The following is a 20860-nucleotide window of genomic DNA, read 5'->3' as shown; positions in this document are numbered from 1 at the left end:
TGAGAAATTTCAAATAATACTAGGGCCAGAAATTGTATTTAAAAAAAAAAAAAAAAAAGCCAATAAACCAAGAGTAGTGTAAGCCTCCCCTTACAGTTTGCAGAAATATTTTTGGTACACTGGAGGCTTGTACTCCAAACTTGCTTTCCTAAATCGTTACAAATGATGTATAGATGGTTCCAACATAATTTTCCATTCATCCAGGCAGGTCAGGATGGCCGAGCGGTCTAAGGCGCTGCGTTCAGGTCGCAGTCTCCCCTGGAGGCGTGGGTTCGAATCCCACTTCTGACAACTCTTTTATGAGATCAAGCTGAGTGCTGCAGTTGACACACCTGAGGGACAGGATGCCATCCAGAGGGACCTGGACAAGAAGTGGCCCTTGGGAATCTCATGAGGTTTAATAAGGACAGGTGCTGGTGCTGCAGCTGGGTCAGGGCAACCCTTAGTATCGACACAGGCTGGAGATGAACAGATCCAGACCAGCCCTGCTGAGAAGGACTTGGTGACGCTAGTGGAGGAGACGCTGGACATGACCCAGCCATGTCAGTTTTTTGACCCAGAAAGCCAAACGTGTCCTGGGCTGCATCAAAAGCAGCGAGAAGATTCTGTCCCTGTGCTCTGGTGACACCCCACCTGGAGTGCTGCATCCAGCCCTGGGGTCCTCCCAAAGAAAGGACATGGACTTGCTAGAGTGATTCCAGAGGATGACCACCAGGTTGATCAGAGGGATGAAGCACATCTCCTCTGAGGAAAGGCTGAGGGAATCAGGATTATTCAGCCTGGAAAAGAGATGGCTTTGGGGGGACCTAATTGTGACCTGCCAGTACCTGAAGGGATCTTACAGGAAAGAAGGGGCAAAACAAGGATGTGTAGTGACAGGACAAGGGCTAAAGGGCTCAGACTGAAAGAGAGTAAGTGTAGGTTAGCTATTAGGAAATATATTCTTTACAGTGAGTGTGGTGAGGCACTGGAACAGGTTGAACAGGGAAGCTGGGGATGCCCTATACCTAGAGGTGTTCAAGGCCAGGTTGGATGGGCTCTGTGCAACCTGGCAAGTTGAAGGTATCCCTGGCCGTGGCAGGGGAGTTGGAACAAGATGATTTTTAAGGTCCTTTTCTAACCCAAACCAGTCTATACTTCTATGATCCTTTGTCTCTGAGAATAAGGATATATAAGTAGAAAAATATAACAATATAGGAAATCTTGGTACATGACTCATGATCACCCATTGCCTCTGCTGGTCCCAGTGACATGTGTGTGATTTACACTTAAGACACAAAAGAAGTGCAGATATATTCTGCCAAACTCTGGAGAAAATATTTTTCTTAAGTTTGGGGGAGTGGGGTGGTTTATGTGGCTTTTTTTCAGTTGGTTGGTTGGTGGGGTTTTTTTTGTTTGCTTGGGTTTTTATAAGTAAAATTTGTATTGAACAAAAATTCAAGAGGCCTTGTATCCTCTGTAATTTGGACTTCAAAGTTTCACTGCTTTAGGGAGATTTGAAATCAGGAAGTACAAAGCCAAGTTTAATCATATGTTTTTTGGTACTTTCAGTTGATCTGTGTTGTCACTTGGGATGTGTACATTGATTGCCCTCAAAGTTCTGTTTTCTTGAGCATCCCTATATGAAATTCAAAGTAATCAATGTTCATATTAAATTATTTCAACAGAACTGAAGAGGCTGGAAGTTGTTATATGAAGTATCAGGTGTTATTCTTTTTCTTGTCACATGTTATTTCTTTTAACATCATTTTTCTGCATTATTATTTCTCTTACTGCAGAGAAACATGCTCTCCTGGGAGTTTTCTTTCAGCCTCCTTCTCAAAGAGGAATCATTCCATTTCCCTGACTCTTCCCACCAGTCTTGGGAATACCTTGAAGTACTCAAATACCTTGAAGTATTTGTATTTTTCCTTGTGTTCATTCTCCTATTTTGCCACATGTTTTCTATAGCTATATGGACTTCAGCCCAAGCTTTCAATAGGGTTGTCTTGCTCTAGCTGAAATATCTGTCAAGGATTAACGTGGAGGAAGATATCCAAATTAAATTGAGGGGGTTCAGAAACAGTTACTTCAGATCAGATCAGTGACAGTAACTAATTCCTACTTAGTGCAGAAGGTGATCGAAGGAGGATTAGACTAAACCATACCTTGGTGTTTTTCTGAGTGTAAGAAGCATAGGCAAACATGGCTTCTGCAGCCTGACTGCAGAATAAAAGCATTGTGGGCTGCTAAACAGGGATTGTGTGCTCAAACTTTTAAAGATCTCCCTTGTTTACCTTGAAACTCTTGAGTAATGGCTTAATTACAGAAAAACCTACTAAAGAGAAACCTGATAATAGAGACTTGATTATCTTGTAGAACAAGAATTGTTGGAGGGAAGGTTTCTCACTGTGTTTTTATCATGTTATTAGGAATATGGTAGAACTGTCAATAGTGGTCCAGATTAAGTAGAAGTATTTGCTGAACATTTCTAGTTGTTATTTGATGCAGTATAGATAATTGATTCCTCACCTCTGATGATAATAATCAAACATTATCATAAGCTGAAACAATAAATGCTAGACAATTTTAAATAGTAGCTGCAAAGAATTTGCATTTAGGAGCTTTAAAAATGCTTAAGAACTATCTAAGCAATTTATGTTGACTTCAAATGTTCTTTAGAAATTTGTATTACCTTGTTTTGAAATTTAAAACAAGTAAAGCGAACAACAGTCTGTTCCAGGCTTGTCAATCTGACACTGATCTGAATCACATAAAGAGCATGTTAGTCTGATAACAAAAAACTGGAAGAGTAGAACAAATAACAAAAACATCCAGAAAGTAGGTATTTCATAAGTTCAGTGGAGACAAATAAAACTGATGGAATATGCCTACAACTTTGTAAGGCATTTTAATAGGTACAAAATGATGTCTTGATAAGTAGAACAAGATTGGAGGCATAAGTCAGGAGGAAATAACAAAACCACACTTGCACAACAGAGAATATGAGCTGCAGATGCATCCTGAAATGAAACTACAGGTGATCACTGATACTCAGCTGGAAAAAAAGATTAACGTAGTCTTCCAGTGTTTAAACAACAAAGTACATTTTTGGAGTTTCTGTATTTATTACTGTGATAACTTGTTACTAAAACACCATGAGCACAAGAAAGACATTGACAAGGCAGGAAAGCACTGGAGAAGAACACAGGAATAAATAAGGATAGAGAAAGCAAGTTTTAGGGAAATGTGTAAGTCTTTGATTCAGTTGACAAGCATGTCTTCAACTTGGTTTTCATATCAAAACCTGATGGCTCATTATACTTCATCTTAAGAGAAAAGACAGTAATGATCAATTGAGGTGAACTAGTTGGAAGTTTTGGTGAATTTTCTATCATCAGAGTATTTGCTCTTCAAGGCTGGAAGTTCTCAGCAATATTGTACAGTTTGATGGTTGGCTGACCATAAAAGCTGTGGTCCCCAGCCGTATTAAGCTAAGGAGAACAAGCACTTTGAGTGACTTCTGAGAGGAAGGAATATTCCTTTTCTTACAGCAAATACAACCTACTCCATGGGAACAGAGGTCACTGGTTTCCTGCAAAGACTCTGTCTCCATCACAACTGCTATGTCTCTATTTCTTTCACATTGACTCTATTTAAAAAGAATAAAAAGGCCTCATGGAGCCATGCTGGCAGAGATACCTCCTAATACTCCTATACACATCCCTGGATTTCCCTAGATAGCCATTACTGCAAATCTGCAAAGAATTGCTTAGTCTAAAACATACTGCACACAATGAATGAGTTCATTTCAGACCTCAGTGACATAGTGGCCATAATCACAATAAAAATACATAAAATTATATTAATAGAATAAATTTCAAGCTCTTTTACCATTCTAGCACATTTTAACTGATACTTTTCAAGGATACTGAAGGGGTGGGTTTATTTAGCAAAATCAGAGAACATACTTCATCATTTTCAGTTTCCTTTGTTAGTCTCAAATTGTGTTGTTCTTGATGCAGATAAGAGAAACGAGAGTAAATTTCTACATGCGTGTTACCAAACCGCATTTGAAAGCACAACCTCAAAACTCTTGGCGAGAGAAAAAAGCATTGCAATTTTTGACAGGAACATGTAAATTTGTTAACAGGAACATGTACCCCATCTTGTGCAAGGAAGTTAAAGAGGAGGGAAGGATAAAAGCTATTTTTTTTTTCAAACTGGAACCCTTACTCTGTTTTAGAGAGAGCTGGGGAAATTTCATCTAGGTAAAAGATAAGCAATGATGTTACTTTGAGTGCTCTGTGTTAGTAGTTTTTACAACCTAACCATGCCTTTGAATTATTGTGCAGCACTTTCTTATTCATCCTAGCTCCTTTCAAAGGATTAATGGTCATAACAACTTTTAGATTCAAAGTGCAAATATGCTAAAGAGTTGCAGTGACATCTTAACTGATAGTGCTAAGAGGGATGGATATATGTGAGTGTCTTAAACATGGCCCAGACTTGGACTAATCACATGAATATTGCAGGCACACATTATTCTGCTCAGGGAAACAGAAAATGTAATTGCTAATTGTTCATAGAAGGTTTATTTAACTGGAATTTACATTTTTTTAAGTGACATTCCCAGACAGAGAATGTCTAAGCTCTCATTAAAGCACATTTTATTAATAATTAATTACTACATATTAATTAATTTGTCAAAGACAATTTCTTTCCCTTCACTCCATCCTTTTTGTGTGATAGGTTGTCTACATAAATTTGTTTTTTGCCTACCATTCTGAAAAATGGCACTTCGGAGATAGGTAAAGAACAAATTATTTAAAAATCCAGAGTATATTCACTAATGACAAGCCAGCCTTGCTATTCAGCTATGCCAGACTGAATGGAGAAAATCTAGCATAAAGAAATCGATTACCCTGATTTTAGGCTCTGTGTTGTTTCAAATTAAAATACCTGAAGCAGGGCCATACTTCTCACTATGCACACACTCCTGATGTAGTAAGCACCTGTGCAGCAGACATAAATCAGGGAAAATGAGATCCCATACTGAAACATTTTACATCACAACATAATATGCAAAGCCAGGAAGAGGCAAGGAGAATTATTGCAGTAAGAAATACTTCAAATCAGTTTCACCGCAAAATCCAAACTTCTCTGACCACAGGAGATCTTCATGTTCTTAGCTCATTCCTGTGAATCAACATCTTTACTTTTTAAAATGGCAGAGAAGAATGCAGGATTCCTAACATCCAGTTTGAATAGCTTGTTTTTCAACTCAAGACAGATGGATTATTAACCCAGGTATTGTTTTTATAACTAAAAAGAAAACAAGTAGAATAGAAAATCTAGTACAATGAAGATCTGAGCCTTGAATAAACTAACTGTCAGAAACTGGCAGAGATATATTTGCTATTGCAAATATACAGGATTACAAGCAAACTCCCTTTTTGCCTGTACTTGCCAGGCAAAACTTCACAGAGTCCTAACAGGTGAGTGTTGAAGCCTTTGGCATGTGGGAGCAAAAGCACTGCTGGCATAGCAGTGACAGAGCTGCTCCTCACTTCTGAATGACATCATCCACAGGGGAACACAGTATTCTTTACTTCTCATGGCTGATTTTTTTGTTCCCCATATCTTTCCAAAGGAATCCTGAAAAGAACAATTCCTAGTTTTTTAAAGGATAAAGTTGGGCTGAGAACTGCAGGATTTGGTTAGGATAATCTAAGAGATTATCCTAATAATCTTTTATGATATCAGTTCTGTGGAAATTTCTTTTAAATTAGCATTTAATGTGATGCAAGATAGCCTTTTTCTCCTCTTTTCTCTTTTCCCACTTATTTTTTGGACAGTTAATAATCACTTAAGTGAGGGAATGCAAAATACCAATTCGTTGTTTTCAGTCTGCCAACATAATAAATGTTCAGAGTTTTATTTTTAATCTTTAACAATAGAAAACCAGATGGCATGAGTAATTCTGTAGTGTCCTGTGCACTGTCAGTATTCTCAAAATGCTATGGACACTGATGATATTAACACAAACTTACAGGGAGGGGAAGGGGAATATCATGACAGCTGGGCTGGTATTTTTGTTACAGTTTAGTGGATATTTGTGCATGCAAAGAAACGGATAGAAGGCGACTCATCCAATTGTGTTGGTTGGAAGAGATCCCTGAGGGCATCTCTTCCATCCTCTTGCTCAAAGCAGGAGCTGTTAAAGCTGGTTGGTCAGGGCCACATACAACCAAGTCTTGAATGGCTCCAAGGATGGACATCTCACAGAGTCTCTGCATGACTCTCCCTTTGTGCTTGGCCACCTTCATAGTGGAAATATTTCCTGGTGGTTAATATGATTTCCATTAATACAGGACCCTCATCTCCTTCCTAGTTTTGCCTCTCACAGATATTTTGGGTCACCTTTGGGGAGCCTGTGACCTAGAGCCTGATATTTCATCTAGTCCAGAAGGCAAGTGTGAGAGATAACTCAGCTAGGTAAAAAGCTGCTTGATTCAAATCTATCCTTCTTCCTGGGAAGTTTTGAGAAAGATTTCTGTAAGTCACCTCTCTTGATTTTTGGTGTTTTGTTGCAGGAGTTTCTTGTAGGGCTTTTTTCTGGTTTTCAACTCCTCATACTTTCTAGACCTCATTACTCCCAATACTTATCAATGGTTCAGTTTAAAGTTGGAAAAGATTCAAAAGCCTAAAGTTAATACTTTGCTCCTTTTGGACATGAGCAAAACAGTGACAATTCTTGACATGGCAGTTCAGCTACTGTGCTTAGATATAGCTCCTTATGGCATGGAACTAAGCTAATCCTTTGTGCTTTGTGCAGAAGACAACATTAGTTCACTAAAATGGAAGTTCACCTAGCAAGATTAAAAGTTTTTGCTGTTTTCCTCAGTGCACCTTGAATGCAAGAGGCCTGTGGGCTTAAAAATTCTGGGAGTGATTATTATAATAGCCAACATGAACTGGAATTACAGCCTGACCAAGGGATTTCTTTTTTTCTATGCACAATTCATTTCATAATTGTTTTCTGTACAAATGTGATGTGAACTTGCCTTAATCAACCACAGGCTGTATTTTTTGTTCCCTCTTTTGGAAAGAGCAAAACATGTTGTTCCAAAGTGACAAATTTAAGTATAAATTTATTTCAGTTCAAGAATAAAATTATTAACTTAATAGGTCTTATACTTTGGGTCTTGATTTTATTTTCTTGCCTGTCATTGAACAGCTTTCTTTTGTTTTTGATATAAGTGCTCTCTTAAGTAGCAGTAATCTTAAATGGTCAGGCTTGCTGGGGTTTTGTTCAAAACACTTAAGGGTAGAAGTAGATATGTATCATATTTCCTACTCTAGTGATTTCCATTTAAAAAGACACATTGCCTGCAATGTCACATAAATTTTCATTCAAAATCCACTTTAGTAAAGGTATATAGTTTGAATAGTTCTAACACATGAGTACAAACAATTCATCCTTGTACTCTTTTACATGGCATTTCTGCCTCTCATTTCCTGTGTTTTTATTCCATAATAGCTTTTGTTTCCCCTGTTGCTTCCCCCTAGCAATTTATTTCACTTATCCTTAAGTGCATCCATATATCTGATCACAAAACTCAAATAGCAGCTCTGACAATTAGAGGGAAACAACTTTGATGTGCCTGATTACAAACGAAACAAAACCAAATGTGGGTGCTTACAAGAAAGGATATCAAGCAGAAAGTCAAACAGCCAAGAAAACAATCTTTTGGGCATGAAATGACAAATTTAGAGGCATCAAGAAATCACATCCTATGAATGCAACACAAAATAAAATAAACAAATATAATCAAATGGAGCAAGATTTATAGGCAAAAGAAAATACTGAAAGTAATTAATTTTTAATTCAGGAAAGTTCTTCCTAAAGGATGTTTACATAGGGGGCTGATGTATAATATCCAATAGTAAAATTGTCAGTAGCAATGAACATCCGGCAATCTATGCTCAGTATATGTCAAAACAAATTAGTTGGAAAGTAGGATTTGTAAAGAAAAAATTAGATTGTTAATAAAGTTATGCAACAAATCAATGGATAATGATGAAAATATTTAATTTAATTTAATTTTTTTCTGCTTCTGTGTAATCCTTTGATAATGCTTCAAAATAAGTAAATTAGAAATACATTTATGGAATATTTTATAAAAGTAAAATAGTCTCACAATAATTTCTTATCACCAAAGTGCTATATGCAGGGCCTCATCCCAAAGCCATTTTAGACTATGTCGCTATGGATTTTAATGGTGATGAAATTCCTAAGTTCCCTTAAACAGACATTCCCAGTCTGGGCCACATATTACCAGTAGGGTAGGAAGCTTGTTTGGTTTCCTAATCCTAATCCTCCTACCTAACACAGTGTCCTAGGTTGCAATATAGATGTAGTTAAGTATTCTATTACCACCAGCTGTGGGCCGTTAGCTGCTATCACCTGCTAATGGCCCACTCCGGATGACAGGCAATGGGCCATCCGTTAGCTGTTACCAGCTGCTAATGACCCACTCCGCATGACAGGCAATGGGCCATCAGGGACCCACCGTGTGACTCATGGACTTATCTCATCCCATTGTGGGATGCTCTGCCGAGGAGGGAGGAGCCAGGTGTTCCCACCTGGATATAACCTGGCCTTGGAACTGCCTGAGTTAGCCCTGTCTACTGGGTTCCCAGAGGACCAGAGCTACCACTGGATCTTCAGCTGGAGACTAGACCTTCACAGGATCACCGCTTCAGCTGGACTACTTCAGTTGGACTGCTACTACCACCCTAACAGGGTGTTAGGTTGTATCTGACTTTGTCAGTGCTTTTCCTTGTATTATTTCACTTATTTTTAATTTCAATCTTGACTTGTGATCTCCCACTGGTTTGTTTTCAAACCAATACATATTTTGGCGCCCAACGTGCGGCTCGACCTGGGGAAACTCAGAAATCCTATCACCACGATGCTCAGCTTATCTATATGGGTACTTTATCTCACTCTCTATATCTTTCCTCAAATGGGAAACTATCTGCCCGTTGTATTGCTCGTTACGATCAGGGCATGGCATGAAAATTGCTCTATTGGTTTATTATGCCTATTGCATAGTAACCTGTGAGGCGATGAACACCATTCGGTATATTTACTCGACTTTGTCTGCCTGGCCTAACCTGAGCTGCTCCGTCTGGGACCTCCTCAGCAATCGCACCCACCCTCTGGGGCTAGGAGGAGAGAGCGGTTTCTTCCAGCATTTCAGGCCAGGCACAGCCATCTTTGACAACATTGAGTTCTCTCTGGATGCTAAGGATGGCATAATCTTCCTGTTAGTTCTGTTTTCTTTCTTCTCTGCGACCAGCACAGTGTACCTCATGCTGAGAAACAGAACAATACCTGGTGTTGTACAGCGTCTTCTCAAAGAGGAGGAGAAAAGAAACAAGTCAGCAGGCAAGAGGAAAAGAACCAAAGGAGCAGTCAATGTCTCAACACAGACCATTGCCGAATCAGAACAGCCAAAGCCAGTAGCGGTTGCCCCCGTCCAGCAAAAGAAATCCAAGAGCAAGTCAGTCCGCACAGCGACTGATGAGGATGCGGCAGGACCATCTCACCAAGCAGAAGAGACAGAGCCAGAGATCATCACTCGCTCTCTATCCCTGGGGGAGCTGCGTGACCTACAGAGGGAATTCACCCGGCAGACGAATGAGTCCATCTTGACCTGGCTGCTCCGTATCTGGGACGCCGCAGCTAATGACACTATTCTGGATGGAAGTGAGGCCAGACAACTGGGATCCCTGTCTCAGGATGTGGTCATTGACCAGGGGATTGGGAAAACCCAGGAAACTCTCAGCCTCTGGTGGCGATTGCTGCAGAGTGTACAGGACAGATACCTGTGCAAAGAAGACCTCCAGATGCACCAAAGGAAATGGAACATAATAGAACAAGGTATCCGATGCCTGAGGGAATTGGCCGTGCTAGAGATCATTTTCTCAGACAACGAGAGATTCCCCAAGAGCCCAGATAATGTCCGGTGCACTTCACAAATGTGGCTAAGATTCGCGTGGCTCGGACCAGAGATATACTCTCGTTACCTGGCAACATTGCAGTGGAGGGAAGGCGAAGACCAGGTGGGCGTGTTAGCAAACAAACTGAGAATTTATGAGGACACTGTCACCGCCCCACTACGCACCCAGGTCTCATCGGTAGAAACAAACCTGGCCGAGCAAGTCCGGAGATTGATTGAAGAGAGCCATCAGAAACTAAGGAAAGAGCTCACAGAAAGATTTTTCCATGCCACACCAAAACCAACCCGAGTCTCTGCCATCAGGAGCAGACATACTCCAGTCAGGGAAAGAAAACAAACTCCACGACGTGACCTCTGGTTTTTCCTTCAAGAGCAGGGGAAGACATGAGGAAGTGGGATAGGAAACCCACCTCCACCTTAGCAGCCCAGGTACGTGAATTGAAAACAGAAACATCCACCTCAAGAAGCTCATCTAGGTATAACACTGCCCCAGTCTCTTGTGGACAGAACCCCCGACAGAATGGAAATGATAATATGACTGATCCTCTTGAAGGAACCTCAGGAACACATTTACAGAAGAACATCGTGCACCAAAAACAGGATTAGAGGAGCCCTGCTTTCCAGTAGAGGAAAGGGATAATCGGATCTATTGGACTGTGTGGATCCGATGGCCTGGCACGTCTGACCCACAAAGATACACGGCTTTGGTTGACACCGGCGCTCAGTGCACCCTGATGCCATCCAGGTATGTGGGGACCGAATCCATTTCTATTTCTGGGGTGACAGGAGGATCCCAGCAGCTGACTGTACTGGAAGCTGAAGTGAGTTTAACTGGGAATGAGTGGCAGAAACACCCCATTGTGACTGGTCCAGACGCCCCATGCATCCTCGGCATAGATTATCTCAGGAGTGGATATTTCAAAGACCCGAAGGGACATCGCTGGGCTTTTGGGATAGCAGCCGTAGAGACAGAAGACATAAGACAACTGAATAGCCTGCCTGGTCTCTCAGATAACCCGTCTGCTGTAGGACTACTGAGAATTGAAGAACAGCGGGTACCAATTGCTACAGCAACAGTGCATCGCTGGCAATACCGCACTGACAGAGACTCTGTGGCCCCCATCCATAAGATGATTTGGGATCTGGAGAGCCAAGGGGTGGTCAGCAAGGCTCATTCACCCTTTAACAGCCCTATATGGCCGGTGCGTAAGTCCAGTGAAGAATGGAGACTGACGGTGGATTACCGTGGCCTGAATGAAGTCACACCACCACTGAGTGCTGCTGTACCGGACCTGTTGGAACTTCAGTATGAGCTGGAATCCAAGGCAGCAAAGTGGTATGCGACCATTGATATTGCCAATGCCTTTTTCTCCATTCCTCTGGCAGCAGAGTGCAGGCCTCAGTTTGCTTTCACCGGGAGAGGTGTGCAGTACACGTGGAACCGACTGCCCCAGGGGTGGAAGCACAGTCCCACCATCTGCCATGGACTGATCCAGGCTGCACTGGAAAAGGGTGAGGCTCCAGAACATCTGCAGTATATTGATGACATCATTGTGTGTGGGGACACAGCAACGGAAGTATTTGGGAAAGGAGAGAAAATCATCAGAATTCTCCTGGAAGCCGGTTTTGCCATCAAGAAGAGTAAAGTCAAGGGACCTGCCCGAGAGATCCAGTTCCTGGGAGTAAAGTGGCAAGATGGACGGCGTCAGATTCCTTCTGAGGTCATCAATAAGATCATTGCGATGTCTCCACCAACCAACAAGAAGGAGATGCAAGCTTTCCTAGGCGCCATAGGCTTTTGGAGAATGCACATCCCTGAGTACAGCCAGGTCGTGAGTCCTCTCTACCTCATAACCCGCAAGAAGAACGATTTCCACTGGGGCCCTGAACAGCAGCAAGCCTTCACCCAGATCAAACAAGAGATCGCTCATGCGGTAGCCCTTGGCCCAGTCAGGACAGGACCAGAGGTAAAGAATGTGCTTTACTCTGCAGCCGGGAGCCATGGTCTGTCCTGGAGCCTTTGGCAGAAAGTGCCTGGTGAGACCCGAGGTCGACCACTGGGATTCTGGAGTCGAAGTTACAGAGGGTCTGAAGTCAACTACACTCCCACCGAGAAAGAAATCTTGGCAGCTTACGAAGGAGTCCAAGCCGCCTCAGAGGTGATTGGCACAGAAACACAACTTCTCCTTGCACCCCGACTGCCAGTGCTGGGGTGGATATTCAAGGGAAGGGTTCCCTCTACTCACCATGCCACTGATGCCACGTGGAGCAAATGGATTGCCCTCATCACACAGCGCGCCCGTATTGGAAACCCGAATCGCCCTGGGATTCTGGAAATCATAACAAACTGGCCTGAAGGTGAGACTTTTAAATTATCTTCAGAAGAAGCAGAGGAGCAAGTAGCACGTGCCGAGGAAGCACACCCGTATAACGAGCTGCCGGAGAGTGAAAGACGCTATGCCCTCTTCACCGATGGGTCCTGCCGAATTGTAGGCGCAGATCGGAAATGGAAAGCTGCAGTATGGAGCCCCACACGACAAGCTGTACAGGCAACCGAGGGACAAGGTGGATCGAGTCAGGTCGCAGAGCTTAAAGCCATCCAACTGGCTTTGGATATTGCCGAACGAGAGAAATGGCCAAGGCTCTATCTCTACACTGACTCCTGGATGGTAGCCAACGTGCTATGGGGATGGTTAGATCGCTGGAGAAAGGCTAACTGGCAGCGCAGAGGAAAACCCATCTGGGCCGCTGAGATTTGGCAGGACATCGCCGCCCGGGCAGAAAAGCTGACCGTGAAAGTTCGACACGTGGATGCACATGTACCTAAGAGTCGGGCTAATGAAGAGCATCGTAACAACGAGCAGGTGGACCGAGCTGCCAAGGTGGAAGTGTCACAGGTGGATCTGGACTGGCAGCACAAAGGAGAATTATTTCTAGCTCGTTGGGCCCATGATGCCTCTGGTCATCAAGGGAGAGATGCGACATACAGGTGGGCTCGTGAACTTGACCATGGACAACATCTCACAGGTCATCCACAGCTGTGAGACTTGCGCTGCAATCAAACAGGCCAAGCGGGTGAAGCCTCTGTGGTATGGTGGACGATGGTCAAAGTACAGGTATGGGGAAGTATGGCAAGTTGACTACATCACACTTCCCCAAACCCGCCAAGGAAAGCGCTACATGTTGACCATGGTGGAAGCAACCACAGGATGGTTAGAGACCTACCCTGTGCCTCATGCTACTGCCCGGAACACCATCTTGGGTCTGGAAAAGCAAGTCCTGTGGAGACATGGTACCCCTGAGAGAATCGAGTCTGACAATGGAACCCATTTCAAGAATGGCCTCATAAGCACCTGGGCTAGAGAACACGGAATTGAATGGATATACCACATCCCCTATCACGCACCACCTGCCGGGAAAGTTGAACGGTGCAACGGACTACTTAAGACAACTTTGAAGGCACTTGGCGGGGGAACCTTCAAAAATTGGGAACTGAACTTAGCAAAGGCCACCTGGATGGTTAACACAAGGGGTTCTATCAATCGAGCCGGTCCTGCCGAGTCCGAACCTTTGCACACAGTGGATGGAGATAAAGTCCCTGTGGTACACGTAAGAGGTTTTTTAGGAAAGACTGTTTGGATTAGTCCCACCTCAGGCAAAGGCAAACCCATCCATGGAGTGGTTTTTGCCCAAGGACCTGGATATACTTGGTGGGTGATGAAGGCAGATGGGGAAACCTGTTGTGTACCACAAGGAGACCTTATCTTAAGTGAGAACTCTGTAGATGGTAATAGAATAAGGGGTGGATAATGTCCTAGGTTGCAATATAGATGTAGTTAAGTATTCTATTACCACCAGCTGTGGGCCGTTAGCTGCTATCACCTGCTAATGACCCACTCCGGATGACAGGCAATGGGCCATCAGGGACCCACCGTGTGACTCATGGACTTATCTCATCCCATTGTGGGATGCTCTGCCCAGGAGGGAGGAGCCAGGTATTCCCACCTGGATATAACCTGGCCTTGGAACTGCCTGAGTTAGCCCTGTCTACTGGGTTCCCAGAGGACCAGAGCTACCACTGGATCTTCAGCTGGAGACTAGACCTTCACAGGATCACCGCTTCAACTGGACTACTTCAGTTGGACTGCTACTACCACCCTAACAGGGTGTTAGGTTGTATCTGACTTTGTCAGTGCTTTTCCTTGTATTATTTCACTTATTTTTAATTTCAATCTTGACTTGTGATCTCCCACTGGTTTGTTTCCAAACCAATACACACAGGTAATATCACAGTAATAAAACACAAGACTTGCTAAGTGCCCTCCTTGAGTCTATGTTCCATTTTCACCAAAATTAATATAAGGTAAATTCCAGGACTGAAACCAAGGTTAAAAATTAAGATGTAAAATAATATATAAATGGTTAGGAAAGTTGGGGACTATTTAATTCAGAGAAGGACGGGCAAGAGAGCAAAAAAAGATCCTCCAGAGCCATGTTCAGGAAAGAAGCACCCTTCATGACCAGAGATTCTTCACATATTCCTAGCATAACACATCAAAACTCACTGGAAAAGCACATTCTATTTTGTGGATTGACACATCTTGACAGGAGTCAGAAATATCAATCCTTCTTCATTTGTAACAGTAAATAAATTGTCCACATGTTCATTTAGCTCCACACAGAATTCATCTGATCTGCAAAACTAAACAGTTCTGGATGCAGTTTTTGGCCAAGAGATTTCCCAGATGCCATAAGCAGAGGCCATGAATTGTGTCTGGATGTTTGGCAAATGCCAAGCCACGGAAATCAAATGGGTGGAAAGTCTTCTTTTGGCCCAGTCACAGCTCCTGATTTGACAGATGGAAATACTTTTAGAGAGGCCTTGTGACACATTCAGTTTTGACAACTGCCAGAGGCAGAACTGAGTGATCTGACCCAGGCTGTCAACTTCCAGCTTTTTACTGACAGCATTGGGTGAAAAATGGGACATATGAGCAAATTACAGACATGCTGGAAGGGGACACTCAAGGTAGACCAATTAGTGATATTATTTGAATTTCCAACTTTTCATGTGGTGCTAGGTATTCCATAATCATAATTTTAATAGAATATTTTAAAATATTTTTTTCTCACTGGGCATCTCAAACCTTCACTTCCCAAGCTGTCAATTTGTCATGTATTTTGTGATCACGGTGACAATTCACAGCTTTTGGGCAGAGACTAATTTGTTTCACAATTATATAAACTGGGAATCATTTCTTTGATGTCAACAAAATGACAGCAAGACAACACAAGTGACTGGAACTAGGTCCTCTGTCTGCAATGGCTTTGAGATTTGACGATGGCAACCAAATAAGACATACTCAGATTCCCAAAAGTATTGCTATGAACGACTGTCAAATTAGTTACAAGCAGTTTCCAGAAGCTGAGATTAATGAATTTTCTCCATCCATGTTTTATTGCATACAGGATAAATATTTGAATGATAGAAAAATACATTTTAAAATGTGATTCCTTTTCTGCAGTTAAAGAGCATTCACTTTACCCATCATAGTGGAGAACAAATTCAAATCACTTGAGGTTTACGTCCTCTGTTTTTATGGCTTTTATGGTGTTTTTTTCAAGTGTTTTATATACAATAATTGCTTTGCAGAGCTACCTAAACAAATGCTACAGAAGTGTCTGGAACTCTCTCTTTCATGCCCTCCTCCCCCAACCCCATCACCCCCTGCTGGCTGCTGCTCCCTCAGTTCCCCCAGATGAACAAATTTTGTGATACTGCTCAAAGGATTTGATTAAGGCTGCAAGACCTTCTTGGAAGAGCACACAGGGCTTCTTGGAAAGCAGCTCACTCCACTTGGGGGCTGATAAGGAGTGCTCACATACCTCCTCATGCTGGCTGAGATGAGAGTGGAAATTCTTGTCTATAAAGAGAAAATGGATAATCCTAAATTTCATGTACCATTTTCATCTCAGTGATTCATGTAAAAGCCTTATTCAATCATTCCTCCAAACCAAAAAAAACGAAATGGACATACTTCGTCCAAGTTAACAAGACGAATGTTAGAAATGCAGTTATCTGTATCATTTCTCCTATTTCTTCTTCACCAGACTGCACCATTTCATGTCTGTAATGAAATTTTACAGAACTAAACTAAGAGTGAACCCTTTTTGCAAGGCTAAAAGTCCCCTGAATGTGTACTAAGAGCAAAAGGGCAGCAACACATCACCTCACTGCCAGGCAGGTGGCTTTAAAGATCTGTTTCTTCATACTAGTCCACTAGGAACACATCCACAAACATTAGGAATATTCCACAAAAAATGATGCTTTGTTTTCAGGCTGTTCTTAAACTTCCAAATGTTTCAGGAAGGAACAGGAGTAACTAAACAGACACAAAGCTGGTCTGAGAAGACGGGAATCCAGCAGATTGTGCAGAGGTCTCAGCAGAGAAGCAATACAGGCAAGTGCTTGAGGCTCTTCTTGCATTTTTAAGGGCACATAATAAAATGTAATTATAATGGCCTGAAAGTAAGCAGCTGCAATATATTTCTGCAAGTTAGTAAGGGGAAGACATCCATTCTAATATTTTAAAGCTCTTATTAATTATTGCTGATCCCTTTTGGTGGTAAATGCGTATAACTTTTTCTACTCTCCCTGCTCTAGATTTCATGTGTGTTTGTATAGAATAGACTACAGATGGAGAGGGTGGAAGGCAGGGTGGAAAGCAGGGTGGAAAGCAGGTTGGAAAACACTGTGAATGCCAGGGATTTCTGACAGTGTGCATGGCGAAATACAACAGTAAGGATCATGCTGAGAATCAGGCTGTCGCTGCGAATCAGATCTCCAAGTGTACCCCATAACCAGTCAAGTCAAAAGAGGATGGACCAAAAACTAGGAAACCTAGTTCAGGTGTCTTAATCTAGGTTGAGAATTTGGGCAGAACTGTATAAAACTGACTTCGAGCTTATCCTAGAGCAGCAGGCAGCCAAATCCAACACTGTAAGGCTGTCAGCACTGCTCTGGGATGGATCCATGACCCACACACTTTCTACCATTGTATTCCATGAGGATTTTATTTGTCATAAGTTTCCACCAAAACCAGCCATCAAAGCCTGGCCTCCACCCATAACCAAACCTACTGCACAAGCCTTGGAAGCCCATCAATTCCCAGAAGTTCCAGACTCCCTGCAAGCATGCCATGGGTCTGGTCCAGGGAAGCACCACTGAGCATCACATGTGTGGAACAGCTAAGCTGCACATTCCTGGGAAATGGAACCCCACAGTACCTGGGCAAAGGCAATTCATGGCTGATCCCCTGGGGCAGAGGTGGACATGCCTGGAGTTCTGTGTTTAAGTAAAGCCTAGCTGACAGAAAACAACCATTATAAATTAGCCATGTTAATGCTAATGTTGTGGAATAGAATACACATTAAATCATGCATGCAAGAGATACAAAGAAATCTTACAGCAAAAAATTCTCACTGAAACAACAATCAGATTTCTTATATGAGGTCTTCACAACTCTTACACAAACAGCAGCTCCTTTGTTCCCCTTGTTTTACTCACTGCTGGAATGTACCAGAGTGTTTTTAAATCACTTTCTGTTGTCAATACATGATAATCTCACACCATCAAGCATAGCTACCTTTCATTATGTAGCAGTGGTGGTGAATTTAACATGTTGACCTTCTAAGAAAAAACAGATCAGAGTTTAAGGTCAGTGATGAAATTGACAGTAATCAATAGGAGATTTAAAAGCAAATTAATTGGAGAAATAGGTGTAATTACTGACAAATGCATAGATCACTTAAATTGTTTCAGTCAATCACTTTATTGGTTTTAAAAGACAGAGGAAAAGAAGTCGAAGGCAAAATGAGGTTGCAGCAAGCCAAATGCAGCTGGACTTATAAACAAAGCTGCCAAAAGCACTGGAGGCCCCTGCTTTAATTGCATGAATATCCAAACAGTCATGTTTGGCATAAAGCATTCAAGGAGTATCCTCAAAAGTCCACTTTTGGAGAACAGGCAGAAATTATAACTCTGGGCTTTATTCACAACAGATTAGTCATAGGGGTGTTGCATAATTTTGCTTCAGACAAAGACAGAGCAAGTGGGGAGAGAAGCTCATGCATTGGCTTTTGGATGAAGTTTGCATGCATGAAGGGGTAATTTGCTAAGTTATAGAGGAGTCAAGAATGCAAAACCCTAACTAAAGGGATTGGAACACCATCAGCAATTCCCTTCTCTAGTCTGAGAGGCTACTGAGCCATATTTGACACATAAAACAACACCTTTGACAGGGTCAAGCAAATTTTGCCCACACAAGCTCAAACTAGAGAGAAAAGGTAAATTTTACCCACTGAAAATCATAACAAAGTAGTTAGTTTGGCCCCATTAAGGAGACAAAATTGCAGTGAAAGTTTTCATTTGAAGAATATAAGGATGCAGCAAGTTTTAAAGGTATGCAATTCTAGCTGTCTACATCTTGATACTACAGAATAAACCCATTAAACAAATTTGATTTGGTCAAACTGACTTTTTGACCACAAAAAATCTGCTTCTTTTTTTGGAGGATATATGTGAAGCTGAGGAAAAAGCCACAATCTGGAATAAAGGAGAAAAAAGCAAGGGAAGGATGAGGGCTGTTACATTTGTGGAGCTCTGGAATGAAACTTGGTAAAGAATTTTCTGAGGAGTTGGTCAGACCAAAATTCTCCTGTGATATCTTGTGTATATGCAAAGTATCATTGAATGATTTGGGTTAGAAGGATCCTTAAGGATGATCTAGCTCCAAACTCCACACCATGGGCAGGGACACCTTCCACTAGACCAGGTGGCTCAAAGCCCCATCCAACCTTTCCTTTAACATTTCCAGGGATGGGGAACCCACAGCTTCTCTGGGCAACCTATTTCCATGCCTCACCATCTTCACAGTAAAGAATTTCTTCCTAATATCCAATCTAATCCTATACTCTTGTCAGTTTAACTCCTTGTCCTATCCCTACATGTCCTCATGAAGTGTCCCTCTCCAGCTCTCTTGCAGACCCCTACAGGTACTGAAAGGCTGTTCTGAGATCTGTCCTAGAGCCTTCCCCTCTCCAGGCTGAGCAACCCCAACTCTCTCAGGCTGTCATCACAGGACAGCAGAGAAAGTGACAGCAGGACTTAAAAAATCATAGCAGTTGGAAAGATAGGAAAGGTGGTAAAATCCACTTAATTAAGGCTAGAGCTAACAGTAGCTGGGGAAGCAGATATTTTTTATTTGTGATAGAATAATGTATTTCCACACGATTCAGAGCTCTCAAGATGCACTGGAATCTCTAACAGGGCTGTAATACTTTCAGGCATCCTCTTCTCCATTTTGTTGAATTCACTTGGTTGAAACTGTGGTCTTGGAACTCTTCAGGCCAGGGACAGCATTTGCCAATGAATTTAGCAAAATACAATCCAGACTGTGGCTTTTGGAGGACTGCTCACACTAAAATAGTGATGCAAGAAAAGTAAAAAATCCACTCTCAGTCCTGCCTTGCTTCTACAAGTTTTTAAAATTCCGTTTCTATTCTTTTCAGGCATTATTGACAAAAATTGCTAATGCAATGGTAAGCTGTGGAAAAATGAATTATGCCTTCTTGCTTCATGCAAGCTTTGGCCATTTTTATCTTGTATTACCAATTCCAATTTATTTCATTACTTCATTCATCTGAGACTCCATAAGAAAATTCAGGCTGGATAATTTTGACCCTAATTATCACAGACTGGTAAAATTTGGAAATGAAATCACAAAAGCAATTGTCAAGTTCTAAATTCCTGTAAATTACTTTCCTTCACCCTCAAATGCACTACTCCCCTCCTCAGCTTGTTCTGATAACACTTAATGTTGAGATCTCTCCTGGTGTAATCATAACAACATTTCCTGAAAGCTGGTTTAGTGAGCACTTATGTTAGATGCAATCTTTCTCTGAAACAAGATGCACCAGCAAAATGTTTTACCAGCCAAAAAGATTATGAATGCATAATTCAGTACATGTACTTTGGTGGGGTGATAAAAAGAGAAAAAGTTCATCTCCAGTAAAGACTAAAAACTATGGGTTTTTTTGAAAATCCTGTTTCATTTTCTGCAATGCAACGATGCATTGAATAAAAAGTGAAGCACCATTTGTTGTACTAACAAAACACCATCTAACTTTTTTATGGTAGCTACTGCTGACCAAAGGCATCAGAGTATTAGAAGTTCATGAAGTAGAGAAGTTTCGTGAAAAATGTCAGAAATGTCTCCTAGATCATACATTTAAAGGTAATTAGCCTTTCTTATCACATTCATAGATATAATATTCCAAAGAGATAACATTAACAGCATCTGTGAGGAAAGAAAATGCTAGATATAGTGCAGTAATTGGGATTTTTCATAACTGTACATCTAACTAATAGTTCATTCTCTACCTGTGCAGTTCTGAATACCAACTAGGAAAAATAATCTTCTCTGCCACTTCTGGGTGGATGAAGAAAGTTGTCATATTAGTTGCAGAGTTACAACACTCATGTTGCATAGGAGCCATCAAGGTAAACTAATTCTCCTTAGCTCACATTTAGTGATGATCAATAGCCTCTCATTTTACACTTCGAATGTTAAGATACTTGAACCATCCCTTTTGGAATCTGTAATAACAAGCCAGGGAAATGACTGTATTTCAAACACTTTAACTGGGTTTTTAAGCATCCACACTCAAATAAGCAGTGCTGTCGAGACTTACCTTCCACCTGTAATTCATGCTTAAGTCCCAGTCTCAGCTGTGCAATTGAGCAATTTCATCATGTGGGCAAGTAGATTGGTTTTTTCGAAGAATCCTTT

General features: G+C 41.8%; 1 non-coding gene across 1 annotated transcript; it reads left to right on the top strand.

The window, feature by feature from the left end:
- Nucleotides 1–208: 208 nt before the first annotated feature.
- Nucleotides 209–291, top strand: TRNAL-CAG (transfer RNA leucine (anticodon CAG)). Its single transcript has one exon. It is a non-coding gene; the product is annotated as a tRNA-Leu (tRNA).
- The last annotated feature ends 20569 nt before the right edge of the window (nt 292–20860 follow it).

This window comes from Lichenostomus cassidix, chromosome 2, assembly GCF_008360975.1.
Source record: "Lichenostomus cassidix isolate B80296 chromosome 2, HeHo_3.0, whole genome shotgun sequence".
NCBI classification, from domain to species: domain Eukaryota; kingdom Metazoa; phylum Chordata; class Aves; order Passeriformes; family Meliphagidae; genus Lichenostomus; species Lichenostomus cassidix.
This window is presented reverse-complemented; position numbering and strand designations above follow the sequence as displayed.